Source organism: Garra rufa, chromosome 11, assembly GCF_049309525.1.
Source record: "Garra rufa chromosome 11, GarRuf1.0, whole genome shotgun sequence".
NCBI classification, from domain to species: domain Eukaryota; kingdom Metazoa; phylum Chordata; class Actinopteri; order Cypriniformes; family Cyprinidae; genus Garra; species Garra rufa.
This window is the reverse complement of record NC_133371.1, coordinates 10,842,674-10,856,965: the sequence shown is the minus strand read 5'-3', so window position 1 is coordinate 10,856,965 and position 14,292 is coordinate 10,842,674. Positions and strand designations below refer to the sequence as shown.

Sequence of the window (14,292 nt, the reverse complement as noted above, 5' to 3'; positions counted from 1 at the left end):
AGGCGGCAAGCCTCCACAACGTCCCCTCCTCTGCCATTTCCACATTTTATGACAAAATGGTCCCAGTGCAACTCCATATGACTTTGATGGTTGTTGCCGGTGAGGTGAGCCAGAGAAGAGTTTGTTCCCTTCTGCTTATCTTGCTGTTCTGAAGCAGTAACAAGCTCCTTATCAAGCTTTTAGAGTAGCATGCTTTTTGTGGTTTTAGAGTCTGGTTGCAAGCCAGACAGGGGACACAACAGAAAAAGAGAGGAAGAGACAAAGGCACAAGCTTGTGTTCAATGATTTTGGTTCTGGTTCCTTAACAGTTTAATCAATGATTTCATCAATACTTGAAAGGAAGAAATGTTTTGGGAGAAAATGTAATTATATGGCTAAATGAAAATCTTAAAAATGAACAAATGTACAGTGGTGGAAGAAGTACATAAATCAAGTACTTGAGTAAAAGTACAGATACGTATAATAAAATATTACTCCAGTAAAAGTAATACTTTGCAATTTTACTTGAGCGAAAGTACAACCTACTGTTCAAAATACCTGGGATTATCCCAAAATAACCATTATATGCAGTCAAGATATATTTTTGTTGTTAATATGGACTACGTCGATAAGAGTAATGTAGCAATGATCACTGTGAAGCTTACACTGCAGTGTACCTGAGAGAAAACAGATTTGACTATCTAATTTTCAGTTTTTTAAAGCTTGTTGTTTTGCAGAAAGTCACAGTTATATGTGATATGAGAATAAGGCCTAAAGTTAGGAAGAACATTTTAAGAAAAATATAATTACATTTTTATAATTCAATCTCAAACCTTGTCTGTGATGTATAAACACCCCTGGCCAAATGCCCCCAAAGGGCATCACTTCCCACTTTGATAATTACTGTAGTTCTGAACATCACATCCTTTCTTTTTCCCTCAGACGTAATCTGTTTAGGTGGTTGAATAAATATTTGTTAGCTAGACAGTTAAACATACATATCTGTCTGATCAGCTAGTTACTGTTGATAAACAATAAAAAACAGACATCACATAGGGCTAAACGCATAGTATTTTATTAAAACTGTAAAAGTTATTTTATTTAAACTGTTATTTTAATGTTTCGTTTTTTACCTAAAACATAGAAACACTGATGTTGATGTGTCTGCATTCAAGCATTTCAGTGGGCTTAAACAGATCACCCTTTACAGCAGATTTAGTTTACAAAGAACTGACAGTTTTGACCTAAATATGATTTTCAGCTACAATAATTAATCCTAAAAATTACCATCACCATTTACATTTTGCAGCATCAGTCACGTGCACTCGCAAGATCTCCCAGTTCTTACTTGTGAATTCAGTTCCACTAAATGGATCATTTGAATCAGTGAGTTGTCAACTCGAGAACAGCTGCAATCAGATCATTCCAATTAGTGAACGAGTCATTTGGTGCGATTTGCCAACTGATTTAACAGATTCATTAAAAAAAAAAAAAAATCTGTTTATTCATGAATCAGACACCGCTTCTGCATCGCGGAGCATGTGATATATTATAAGGAGTAACAGTATGTTTTATGAAATGTAGTGAAGTAAACAGTACAATCTTATGCTTTGGAATGTAGTGAAGTAAAAGTTACTCAAAATAAAACTACTCCAGTACTGTACAGATACTTGAAAAATGTACTTAAGTACAGTAACAACGTTTGTTGAGTCGACGTAAAATAATGTGTTGCCTTATAATTTTAAGTTCAGTCAACTCAAAAAAGTTTATTCAACTTAAAATGTTAAGTTGTACTAAGTGACAACTTAGATATTTAAATTGTTTCAACTTACAACTTTAAGGCAGCAGGGTAACTAATTATTTTAAGTTTACTCAACAAATTTTTTTGTTTTGTTTTACAGTGTACTTTGTTACTGTCCACCACTGCAGATGTAAAACAATCTAAATTTTGCAGAAAAATGTAAATGTCTGCAATTACTTTTCATTTAGACCATGGCTTTATATATATATATATATATATATATATATATATATATATATATATATATATATAGAGAGAGAGAGAGAGAGAGAGAGAGAGAGAGAGAGAGAGAAAGAAAGAAAGAGAGATATTTTATTTTTATAAAATACTAATAATGCATCTTATTATTATGAACAGCCAGCACTAACTGAGCCTTGTGCTGACATTTGATACATTTACTAAAATATAATTTAAAGAGCCATTCAATCATAAGAGCCATTCATTTGAAAATCAGCACTAGTTATATTCTTGATTCACTTAATAGAATGAGTTCATATGAGTCATTTGTTAAAGAATCTGACTATACTGATCACACTGAGAATTGACTCATCAGAGTGATACGCTCGAGAATTGGACTTAGGCCGATTGCACTGTATGTTTTTGACTCAAAAAACAGAATCGACTAAATAATTTGTTCAGGAATCATACTTTTAGTATGATTCACTAGTGGTGTTCAGTAGATTATTCTTAAATTGTGTGCTGTCTGAATTAATGAATACATGCACGCACAAGAATTGTTAACAGAAGGTAATTATGGAACAGTATTTTAATGGTGGAGAATGCGGGCATCAAGTTTGTGCAATAACAGTTGTGAATGTCAGACTCTTTTAACTGCATTGCAAAAATGCTGCTGTATAATTTGTCAACATCAGCCTGTTTTCACAGTGAAAGGTGATCTCTTTCCCGTGCGTAAGACACCACTGGCGTGAATTTGTATCAATACTAATTAGTGGTTCGGTGGGGGGATTCAGCTGCTGTCGGAGTTCCTCGCACACGTTCTTACCCCTACATCATTGCTTCTTAGAACAGATCAGCGCAGCGATAAGGGAGACACTTCATTTGCTAGACCTGCGGATTTCTCATCAGACTGCAGAGCTGTTAAACCCCCCCTAAACAAATAGGAACAGCTGGTTTATCGCAAAGAGAGACATTTCCTGCAATGTCTGGGGAATGACCCACGTGTTTTGTCAACACACTGCAGTACCAGTGATGTCCAACAACCTGATCTACTCAAACACATGGGAGAGTAATGACTGGTGGGGGAGGAATAGAGCTCACGCTGCAGCAATGCATTTTACTACTGAGATGCAAATCCATTCATCCATGTCCTGCAGTCAGAGGTCGCGATTTTCACTCTCTTCCCTTTTCCTTTTGTAGGAGTAAGCAATTCTGAAGAGTCATCAAAACAAACTAAACAAGCCATACTTTTGAATGGTGAAGACATAGTGGAGCTTTCCCCTTAGACTTTCTATACCTTAGCATTTCTGTAGCTGTGTTCAATTCACACAGTCAGTGCAGTGTTCACTGCTGCCTACACGCTGTACAAGGACTTCTGTAGAAAAGCTGAAAAGTTAAAAATAAATAGTTCATTTGGAATGCCCTACAACATCGTGGTGAATTTATAATATATACTGCATGTCTTTTTCATTGATGGCACTATAACAGACACATTTTATCTGTTTTTACAGGGCCTTCAAACAAACATTTTGCCACACTTGCTAATGGCCTATGAATTGAGAAAATTTAATGGCCTTTTTTTAGTCATGAGACTATACTGTATGTGCTTTATTTTAATAAAAACAGGCAGAGCAAACTAGGAAAACATCAGTTTGCAATTATTATTATTATTGTTAGAAATTATGGAAATGGCAAGTTTCATATACTTGCCAATGCAGATTTTTACTCGCATTTGGCTTTTGGTGAGCGCTAATTTTAAGCCTTATAAAAAAGCACACCTAAAAGGAATTAAGCTGAATGAAAATCTGGACACGCCACTCACTCTCATGACACTTACTTTAGCTAAATTTCATGTGCAATGTCTGGTGGGAAAATATCCTTGTGCACTGGATGTAGATTAAATATCTACATACAGTCTTTATCATATGCACTTTACACTTCTACTTAAAGGAATAGCTCAGCGAAGGATGAAAAGCTGCTATTATTTAATCTCCCTCATGTCCTTCAAAACCCATATAATCAACTTTCTTCTGCTCGACTTAAAATAATGACTTTGAAGGCTGTTTCCCATGTTTTACATGCAGTTACTGAAGCTGTCAATCTTTAAAAGGGCGCCATGAAAGTATTATAAAAGTCATCTGTTTGACTTGCGTGCTACATTTCAAGTTTTGAAAAGCCAAATGATAACTGTATGTAGAACATAATTTATTTTGTGTAAAGTTTGGTAAACAAGTAATGGACTGCTTTCATGATACTTTTGCATCCTTCTTTTTTGAAGCTTGACAGCATTCATTATAATTGCATGGAATAAGCAATGGAAAAAGGAACAAAATGTGTACAGTTGTGGTCAGAATTTTACATACACTTTGCAGTATCTGCAAATGTTAATTGATTTACCAAAAAATGTCTCCTTTTATTTAAAACTGACCTGAATAAGATCCGGATAAGTTGATTTTTTTTATTTATTTATTTTATTTTATTTTTTAAATAATGACCCTGTTCAAAAGTTTACATACGCTTGATTGTTAAGCTGTTTATGAGTCCCTTGTTTGTCCTGAACAGTTAAACGGCTCACTGTTCTTCATAAAAATCCTTCGGGGTCCCACAAATTCTTTGTTTTTTCAGCATCTTTTGTGTATTTGAACCCTTTCTAGACTTATTGCTCTTCAGAAGCTACAGAAGATACTTACATGTTTCCCAGAAGGCAAAATAAGTTCAATGTATTCCGATCTTCAAATTCAAAAAGTTTTCACCTCCAGGCTCTTAATGCATATTTTTTCTTCTGAAGCATCAGTGAGCATAGTTGCATATGAGTCCCTCAGTTGCCCTCAGTGTAAAAAAGCTGGATCTCAAAACCATACAGTCATTGTTGAAAAGGGTTCAAATACGCAAAAGATGCTGGAAGACCAAATAGTTTTGTGGGAACTATTTTTTTCTGAACAACAGTAGGCAGTTTAACTGTTCAGGACAAACAAGGGACTCATGAACAACTATCATAATTTTTTTAAATAAATTCAACTATTATTTTCTCTTGTGGTCTATATGTAAATGTAAATATGTAAAAGACTTTTATGTGAAATATCTTACTCCGGTCAGTATTAAATAAAAAATAACATGCAGTTTTTTTTTTATGATGCCTCTTATTTTGGTAAAATAATTAACATTTTACAGATACTGCAATGTGTATGGAACATTTGACCACAACTGTTGAGTGTTTTGAGTGAACCAAACTGGAGGGAACATCAGGTGGTTCATAATAAATAATCAATAATGTATAAAATTGAACTAAATAACAACAATTAAAATAAAACTTCTTTGTTTACCTTGTTGACCTGCATTTCACATTACTATTAACCAAAATCAGAGAACTGTAAACATTCAATGAAAGTCTTAGGCCTGGTTTCATAGACAGGGCTTAGACAAAACCAGGATTAGGCCATAGTTCAATTACTTGAGACAAAACAATAGCACTGATGTATTTTAAGATCAATCCGTGCAAGTTTCTTTCAGTTGATACAGCTCAGATTTACGTTTTAGTCTGGGACTAGGCTTAAGGCTTGTCTGTGAAACCAGGGGGTTTAAGTTTACTTTCTAAAAGATCGGAATATAGAGTACCCTCCATTCGGACACTTTGTCAATGTCATCTCTGCAGCATTGTCTTTGGTGAGAGTGTTAATGTGTGCGTACGTGCATGTACGCACAGTGGAGAGACCACAATGATGGCTCAGCTGCCTATATCTGAAACTGTTACGACACTTTGAGGTTAGTCAGGCAAATGAGTTAAAATGCCCCTGGAACGAACAGCATCTAGCGCGGCTCGCTGCCAGCACTGCATTCACTCGCTTGCGTGTGTGTTCAGGCGTGGAAGTGTGTATGAGCGTCCCTATCGCTCTGAATGACACCAAGCCTTCAAGCAGACATCCTGTCCACACTAAGGACAATTAGGCTAATGAAAGGAGTGCGTCCCAGAGACAACATCCTATCAGTGACAGGAATAGCAGTGGCTGAAACTAAGCCGGTCGGTGTCTTTGGAGCGCTGGCGCCATGACAGCGACCTTCCTCGCAGTCTACACCAACACAAGTGATGCTTCAGGAAGTTCACATGGGCGGCCAAATCACACCCACTTGAGAAGGATTTATAGGGTGTGCGTGAATGCATACATCCCTGGTCCAGTGACACTCACTCAAGAGCGCTAACAAGGCCGTGCACTCTAGGCGGTTCTTACTGGATGTGTATGTGTGTGTGTGTTTGCGGGGGGTGGGTTGTGTTAAGCAGAGAACAGGCTCTTCAACACTCTCTCCTGTGTTTATCAGATGGCCTGTCAGCTCCCTGAAGTGATTTGCAGCATCGAGTCTGCCAAAGTGAGCGCCGCGTCGAACTGCCCTAATTAGCATTCCGGAATCACTGAATCACTGCCTCAACACGACCGCTTAAAACACCTTAAGTCGGGGTCTGTCAATAAAGTGGAGCACAAACCGAAAATGCTAAATACATTTCTTTTGAGAACACTTATAATCCAGTGATAATGGACTCTGATCTCTGGGGAATCTCTGGGAAACAATCAAAATGTCAGCACACGGGAGATGATTGGCACAGGAGAATTGAACGCATTCACTTGCAGGCAGATCCTCCTGAAGGCAGGCCATCTGTTCTGCACAAACACACTGTAAATCAGAGTTCCCTATCCTGGAAATTAAAGCTGTTATTCTTTATATTCAGCAAGGAGGTCTATGATAACTATACAGTGCGGTCCGTGTGCACTTCCATTCACCAGTCAATAACACATAATATCTATACAGACAAACCAAAAATTATTCAACACCAGATATCATTTTTACATCAGATAATATTTTTGTACTAGTGGGTGCAGGACACTATAGTTCATGTGTGTAAGTGAGGATAGCAAAATAAAGTAAACTGTAACCTATTATACCCAAAATTCATACAGTGGACAACCTGTAAAACTGATAAATATTTGGGACCAGAAATTTAATTTGACACATTGACCTGAACATGTTTTGTTACATACCATTCTATTAAAGTTATCTGACATTATCAAGATGAATTTGTTGTGACACGGTTTAAAGGGATAGTTTAATCAGAAATGAAAATTTTATGTTTATCTGTTTACCCACAGGGCTTCCAGGATGTAGTTGACTTTGTTTCTTCAGTAGAACACAAACAAAGATTTTTAACTAAAACAGTTACAGTCTGTCAGTCATATAATGGCAGTCAATGGGATCCACGGCTTTGAGAGTAAAAAAAAAAAAACATGCACAGACCGGCTGTTGTGAACATGCTTAGGACAGTTGGATTTTGCAGTATATATATAAAAATTATATAAATACTGTTCAGTTTCTTATGTGACGATAATGTGAGAAATGTTAAAGGGGTCTGCATACATTTTGGTTTGACTGTAAGATTATATTTGTTAACTACTGTAGTCAACATGAACTAACAATGACAAATAATTCAAAAGCATTTATTAATCTTAATTAATAACAAATTTTAATTTGTTTCTATTTTTATGTATTTTTATGTATATAAATTGTTGATTATTTTATGCTGTCAATATAAGTTTCTATGAAGTTATGCTTTTATTGTACAGCACTTTGGTCAGCAGTTGCTGTTTTAAATGTGCTTTAGAAATAAAATATGCCTTGCCTTAATATTACAGTAATTTCAATATTAGATTATTATTTAGTGAAATTCAGCCAGTCTTACAATGAACAGTTGTATTTTATCAACATTGATAAAGATTAGTATATTTTTTTGTTTTTGCTTTTGCTTTTTGCAACAAAAACATGAATTATTCATTATTTAATATTGCACTACATGGCAGTTTTTAACAAATAGGTAATATTATCTGATATTGTAAAGATGTGGTCTATGAAAGCCTGTTTCTGCCACTGAATGAAAATTAAACCTGGTATATATTATGCTGGTTTTTAAGGGTTTGAGCAAATATTACCCATGGAAGGACATGGGAAAAATTGGCAACATATGTTCAAACCAAAATAGTGAAATAATGTAAGATAATTTATAAAAAAATAAATAGTGAAATAATAATAATAAAAAAGGCGTATATATACAGTTGAGGTCAAAAGTTTACATCCCTCTTTCAGAATCTGCAAAATGTTAATTATTTTACCAAAATAAGAAGGAAGCAATTGCAACTTTTTATGACTTTTTTCTCAGAATTGTGAGATATAAACTCGGAATTGTGAGTTAAAAAGTCAGAATTGTGAGATATAATCTATATGTGAGAAAACATCTCTTTTTTCACTTTTTTGAGAGTTAAGAATTAGAGTTTATATTCCGCAATTCTGAGAATAAAAGTCAAAATTGTAAGATTTAGACTCTCAACTGTTAGAAAAACAGGCAGAATTGTGAGAAAAGAAGTCACAATTACATATTTTAAATTATGTATTCAGTGGCGGAAACAAACTTCCACAGTGGTTACATTTAATGTTGTTAAGCAGATTTTTGCATGGAAATCCAGTTACTGGCTAACAGAAATCTGCTTGGTTTGAAAGTGACTCGATGTGAGACTAAATAGTGCTTCATACAGTACATCACACACTATTAACAACAGACAATGGAGCTTTTTGCCTGCAAAATATTACCAGTGTGATCACACCTTAAGACTTTTATTAGCCTTGATGCACATTCTGCATGTTTGTTGCACTATATGATTCGAGAAAAAAAAAAAAAAAAAAAATCAGTTGACTGACACAAGAGATACGCAAGTGGAATTGCAAAAAGCACATTTTTAAGTAATGAAGCAAGCCCGCTGGAATGATGCTCTTCTGTCTTTGAAAGCATCACAGAACAAAAGTCTGACATTTCTAGTATTGCAGTAGTGCCCTGAGTATATAGTGTGTCATCGATCTGACATTGATCACCTTCTTGACTTCTGAATGACAGATGCAAACTCGCACATACAAACACACTGCAGTCTTTCACACATTTTTTATTTATTTATTTATTTTTTTTGTGTGTCTATTTGTTTAGCAGTCAAAGACGACCTATTTTTTTCAGTGATCGGATGCATCTAAAATAAAGCGACTGGAAAACTTTTGATGTTTTTTGTTGTAATATTTCTCCAAGCACATCCTTTCATGCTTATAAATCAATACATGCTATATTTAGCAAAAGCTTGAGCTTGTTTTCTTTCAGATAAACATCAGATGTTCTGATTTGTTTGCATGAGTATGCCGGTGGCTTGGTGCGTATGCATCTCAATGCAAGAACAAGGCCTGAATGTAACTACAAATCTGCCATTTAGCCACGCCTCTTGTTCCTTCATCTTCCCTTTTCATTATCTGTTATGTCGGCTTTTATTGCACACCGTCAGTTTCACACAGGCACCCGCACACACAGCCCGTAAGGCCTGCTGTGTTTATGAGGCAGAAGGTGAAGGAATGATTCTCCGTTACAGCGTGGATCGGACTGTTTGTTTTACGAGTGCTGGTTTTAAAGGATGTGGCAGTATTACTTCTCACTGTGTTGCTAGTGTCAGCTCTATATGTCACACAACTGTGGCCGTCTTCGTTGACAGGCTGGAGTGTAAAAAAGAAGATCTACATTCAAATGTGATTCTGCGTTCACGTATTTGTGAATTACCATAACTCAGGGATTCAACACTGAGCTCTTCACATCCTTAGACTCACAAATGATTTGTTTCTATGGCAACACTCGTAACACCAAAAGGGCTTCAAAATAACTAAATTAATTATCTGTAAATAAATACCTTGATATATTATTGTGAAATAGTAAAGAACAAACAAAGTGTACAAACAGTAGTATTAATATCGTTAACTGTCTAACATGTCTAACAAAGATGTGCATGGTTAATATCAATAAACTGATTTCTGTCATTTTCATTTGAACTTAGCAAAGCTGTTTAATGTTATATTTTATGTCTTTTATTTTGTAATGTCTTAAAGGTCTACTTCCTGTCTTTTATTTCCTGGTTTCCTTTCTTTGCGTATTTTAGTCTTGCTGTTGGTTTATTTACCATCAATCTTAAATATTGTCTTGTGATTGGTTCATGTTGAATAGTCTTGTTAGTTTGCAACCTTATTTGTGCAGTATAACCCTCATGTTTGAGGTATTGATTATAAATTTAGTTCTTGTGGTGCTTCTGATTGTTTTTTTTTTTTTATGTTTGCTGTTCTTGAGTACTTTATATATTGTCTAGATGGTTTCTGATTGTTCTATTTTTTAATCAAAACATCACAATTAATCAGAAGTAAATCTATTCAGTTGAGGTCAAACGTTTACATTCCTCTTTTAGAATCTTTAAAATAATAGTTGAATTTATAAAAATGACTTCAAAAGTTTGCACCCCCTTGATTCATAATACTGTGTTGTTACCTGGATGATCCACAGCTGTGTTTTTTTTTTGTGATACTTGTTCATGAGTCCCTTGTTTGTCCTTGTTCTTTAGAAAAAGCCTTCAGGTCCCACAGATTCTTTTGTTCTAAAACATGTTTGAACCCTTTCCATCAATGACTGTATGATTTTGAGATCCATTTTTTTCATACTGAGGACAACTGAGGGACTCATACGCAACTATTACAGAAGGTTCAAACACTCACTGATGCACCAGAAGCATGCTGCAAATACACAAACATGCTGAAAAAGAAGGACTTTTCTAAAGAACAGCCGGCAGTTTAACTGTTCATGACAAACAAGGGACTCATGTTATTGTGTAAAATCACTAAATAAAAAAGAATCAAGGGGATGTAAACTTTTGAACTGGTGCATTTTTATAAATTCACCTATTATTTTCTCTTGTAGGCTATATGTAAAGCTCTTTTATGTGAAATATCTTATTCAGGTACCTGGTGTTTGTTTTGAATGTTTTAATCAAAATATTGCTCTAAAAATATTGTTGGTATAATAGTTAATCAGTTTATAGGATTTATTTGTCTTCAATAACAATTTCTGTCCTCATAAAAGGATAGTGGCTTTTCTCTTTAATAAAAGGAAGTTTCTCAGTGGCATCATCTTTCAGGAAGTTACATCAGCTGATGGGAAAGCAACCGAAGAAACATCAGTGCAATTCTGTTAATTGTTAACTTTACATGTAGCTCTTAATTTCTATTGTTAGACATCCTGCTTTACTCACTACTGTTTAAATATAAAGCTATAAATAATAAACTTTAACTACCTTAACTTTTGACATTAATATTTTATTTAAAAAAAATATTTTTGTTAATATATTAATATTTCAAAAATGTAAACATAAATTATACAGCATAACATGAATGACCCAGCATAGGATTTAATCTCAGACCTGTCTTTTAAACTGCTAGACACATACTTTCAAAGCATACAGATCAATGCAGCAGGAAATAGAATTCCTCTCAAACCGCAGCTGACATGACAATACTCTGAATGTATTAGACCGAAGTTTTATCTAATTACAACTGAGCAGATGGATTGCGCTCGAGGACTTTTCTGCTTGGATCTTACCTAACACAATACAAATGGAACACGCACTTTGGGAGCAAATGAGGTGCAACTTACTTCCATCTTTACAACATCAATTTCTTTCAAGGTAACCCACTATCAAATTAAGTTCACAGAGATCAACTAATCACTGACTTTTCAAGAATGATTAGCTTACAAAATGATTGCTTGTGCCAGACCATGACTTCAGAGATACATATTTCTGCTGCACGGCCAGGGGCCGGTTACATAAACTGATTAGACTTAGTCTTCTTCTCTTCTAGACTGGTCATAAAATCAGTTACAAAAAGGTAGACTGGTCTAATTTGAATTGAAACGTAAAACCCTTTGGCTAACTACTAGTTGGTCAAACTAGTTCTTGTCTTAATATAGCGACTATGTTTATGCAACAGGCCCCAGGCCTGCATGCATTTTCTATGCTCTCTTTGCTTAATATGCCAAATCCTTGAGCGATAGTTTACTTAAAAATGTAATTTCTGTCATTATGTTCTCATCCTTGTGTCATTCCAAATACATATATGAACTAATTTCTTTTATGGAACACCAAATGAAGCATCTTGTCCATGCAGTTACATTGACTGGGAGGCTTATAAACTTTAAAAAGCATACAAAGCATATTAGAAACAGTCCATATTGCGTGCACAATATTCTGAAGCCATAAAATAAATCTTTTTTAGGCAATGACAACAGCCTTTCAAATTTCAAGTAAAATAATTAGCATTTGGGCTAAACAATCAAACTCACACTGATTCGTAATTTCTGTTGCTCCATGTGATTAAATTGGCTGTAGGTAATTGAGAAAGGCCTTCGGTGAGACGCAGCTGTTTTGCTCAGAGTTAAGGGAATTGTCTAGAAGTTAATGGGGTCAAAGGTCATCAGAATCAACTGTGCCATGATGACCAGAGACTTGATGTGCATACTCTGATGAACACTCACAATTCTGCAAATGGAATAAGCTTAACACTTCTTATAATTGCCTGCATTTAGATGCTTAGGTGTGTGTGGGGGGTGGGGGGTCAGGCTTTGCCTGTATTGTAGGGTACAAATATCCCCACAAGGATAGTAAATCCTGAAATCACCTCCATAGTGAGCAACAGCAAACAATCCCCATGAGAACAATAGCTTAATAAACATACTAAATAATGTCTTAGGGAAAGAGATAGGTTTAAGCATAGGGTTAGAGAATACAAAATAACATTAGCTCAGTATAGTGTATACATTTACATAATGTTTGTGACTTAGTTGCAACTGCATGTATATTTAAACATGACATGACTTCAGGTAAAGTGAAACCGTACAGTACATTTCTCACATTTGCTATTACGTATGCAAGCTGCAAGCAAACTATATGAAAAATTCACAATCTCGCACTCATTCCCTCTCCTTGAAGCAACGATCGAGCTGGGTTTTATTATCTCCCCCCTTATCAAGCAGCCGCTGCTTTGTTCCCTGCTTTTCAGCACAGAGTTATCTGGAGACTCAAAGTGTGACAGGACCAGCGAGGCTAGACGGAGGAAAATCTCTCAATGTGAGCAGTTTGTAGCCGCAGCCCCAGGCGAGAGAACTAATACCCCTATAACGAAGAATCAGAGAGAATCGATACTACTCTGCCGACACCAGCGACTTTCACTAGGTTTTCCTCTCAGAAAGTGTGCACCCAACACCATTCACCTGCAAGTGAACGCACATGCAAACTCTCTCCTGCAAACACGTGCATGCACACACATGCAATGAAACTCCTGCAATGCACTAAAACACGTGTTCGCTCTTTAACCTGGGATTGCTGGTCAACACACCACCTTACATGCTGGATGGCATTTTAGATCCATGGCATCGTGGATAAGGAGCAGACATTTGGTATCTCAGTGGGACAAGTGTTGCCGATGGGGTAATCCTGCGATCCCCGCCGGCTCTCTCTCCCTCTCAGCATGCTCCTTCTCAAGGGGGACGGATGATATTAAGACCCCATTCAATGTTGACCGCGTGACACAATCGCACTCAGCCGGGTAACGGATATTCTAGCCCCCGTTCCTCCCTCTTTTCAGACTTACCTTCATTCGAGCGCAGAGGTAGCTGTACAGTGTCAAGGGAGGCATGTTAGGGCAGCTGCGCTCTGTTCTGACTCCAGCTCTGATGTGCTCATCTCAACTGCCTCACAGACTCGGTTCACACAGCGCTCCACCACCTCCTTACCTCGCTCTCCTGGAGGATGCGAGCGAGTGAGAGAAAGAGAGAGAGGGAGGGATGTGAAAGTGAGCATGAGAGGATGTTTCCTCCCCCACAGCCCCCTGTTCCTCTGTCTATCCTTGCAGGATTTGTCCTTTTCGTACTTGCGTGTGTGTGGAAGCATCCTAGCGCACAATGAGTTGGATTCTGCGGGCTGAGGTTTACACAACTGCATAAAAAGACTCGACGAGAGAGAGAAGGAATCCTACTAGATGTGCCGGATAATCAATTTCTCTCGTTTTTTAGCTTAAGAACAGCCTGAGGGTGAGATACAGCACAGTGCAGTAGGAAAATGGAAGATATTGTAAATACAGAAGTGGAGGGGAAGTGCAGGGGGACTGAGAGAGATAAAGTTGGACATTTGCTTGTCGCTCTTCTGCAAGGTCGTCAGAACGGTGAGCAGATGTTTCGGGTGCACAACATCAAGGTTAAACATGTGGCCGTCTTCCCGCACACTTCCAACATGCAAAACAACTCTGATTTATGACTCTGCAGTCTCACCACACACAAACGCATGCTGTTGCACATGTCGTGATACACATCATCTACCCAACGGCACTAGATTCTGCGGCTTCTATTGGATCTATTGATGCACAGCCCACATTTTAGTGCAGGCATGATATGGGAT

The 14,292-nt window shown here is 36.7% G+C and overlaps 1 protein-coding gene across 1 annotated transcript in view; it reads right to left on the bottom strand.

The window, feature by feature from the left end:
* The window catches only part of kcnj5 (potassium inwardly rectifying channel subfamily J member 5), a 34,810-nt gene extending 21,175 nt beyond the window's left edge, over window positions 1-13,635 (bottom strand). The window contains exon 1 of the mRNA XM_073850081.1: window positions 13,490-13,635. The gene's annotated coding sequence lies outside the window, so the exon portion shown is untranslated. The remainder of the gene's footprint in view (window positions 1-13,489) is intronic.
* Window positions 13,636-14,292: the final 657 nt, after the last annotated feature.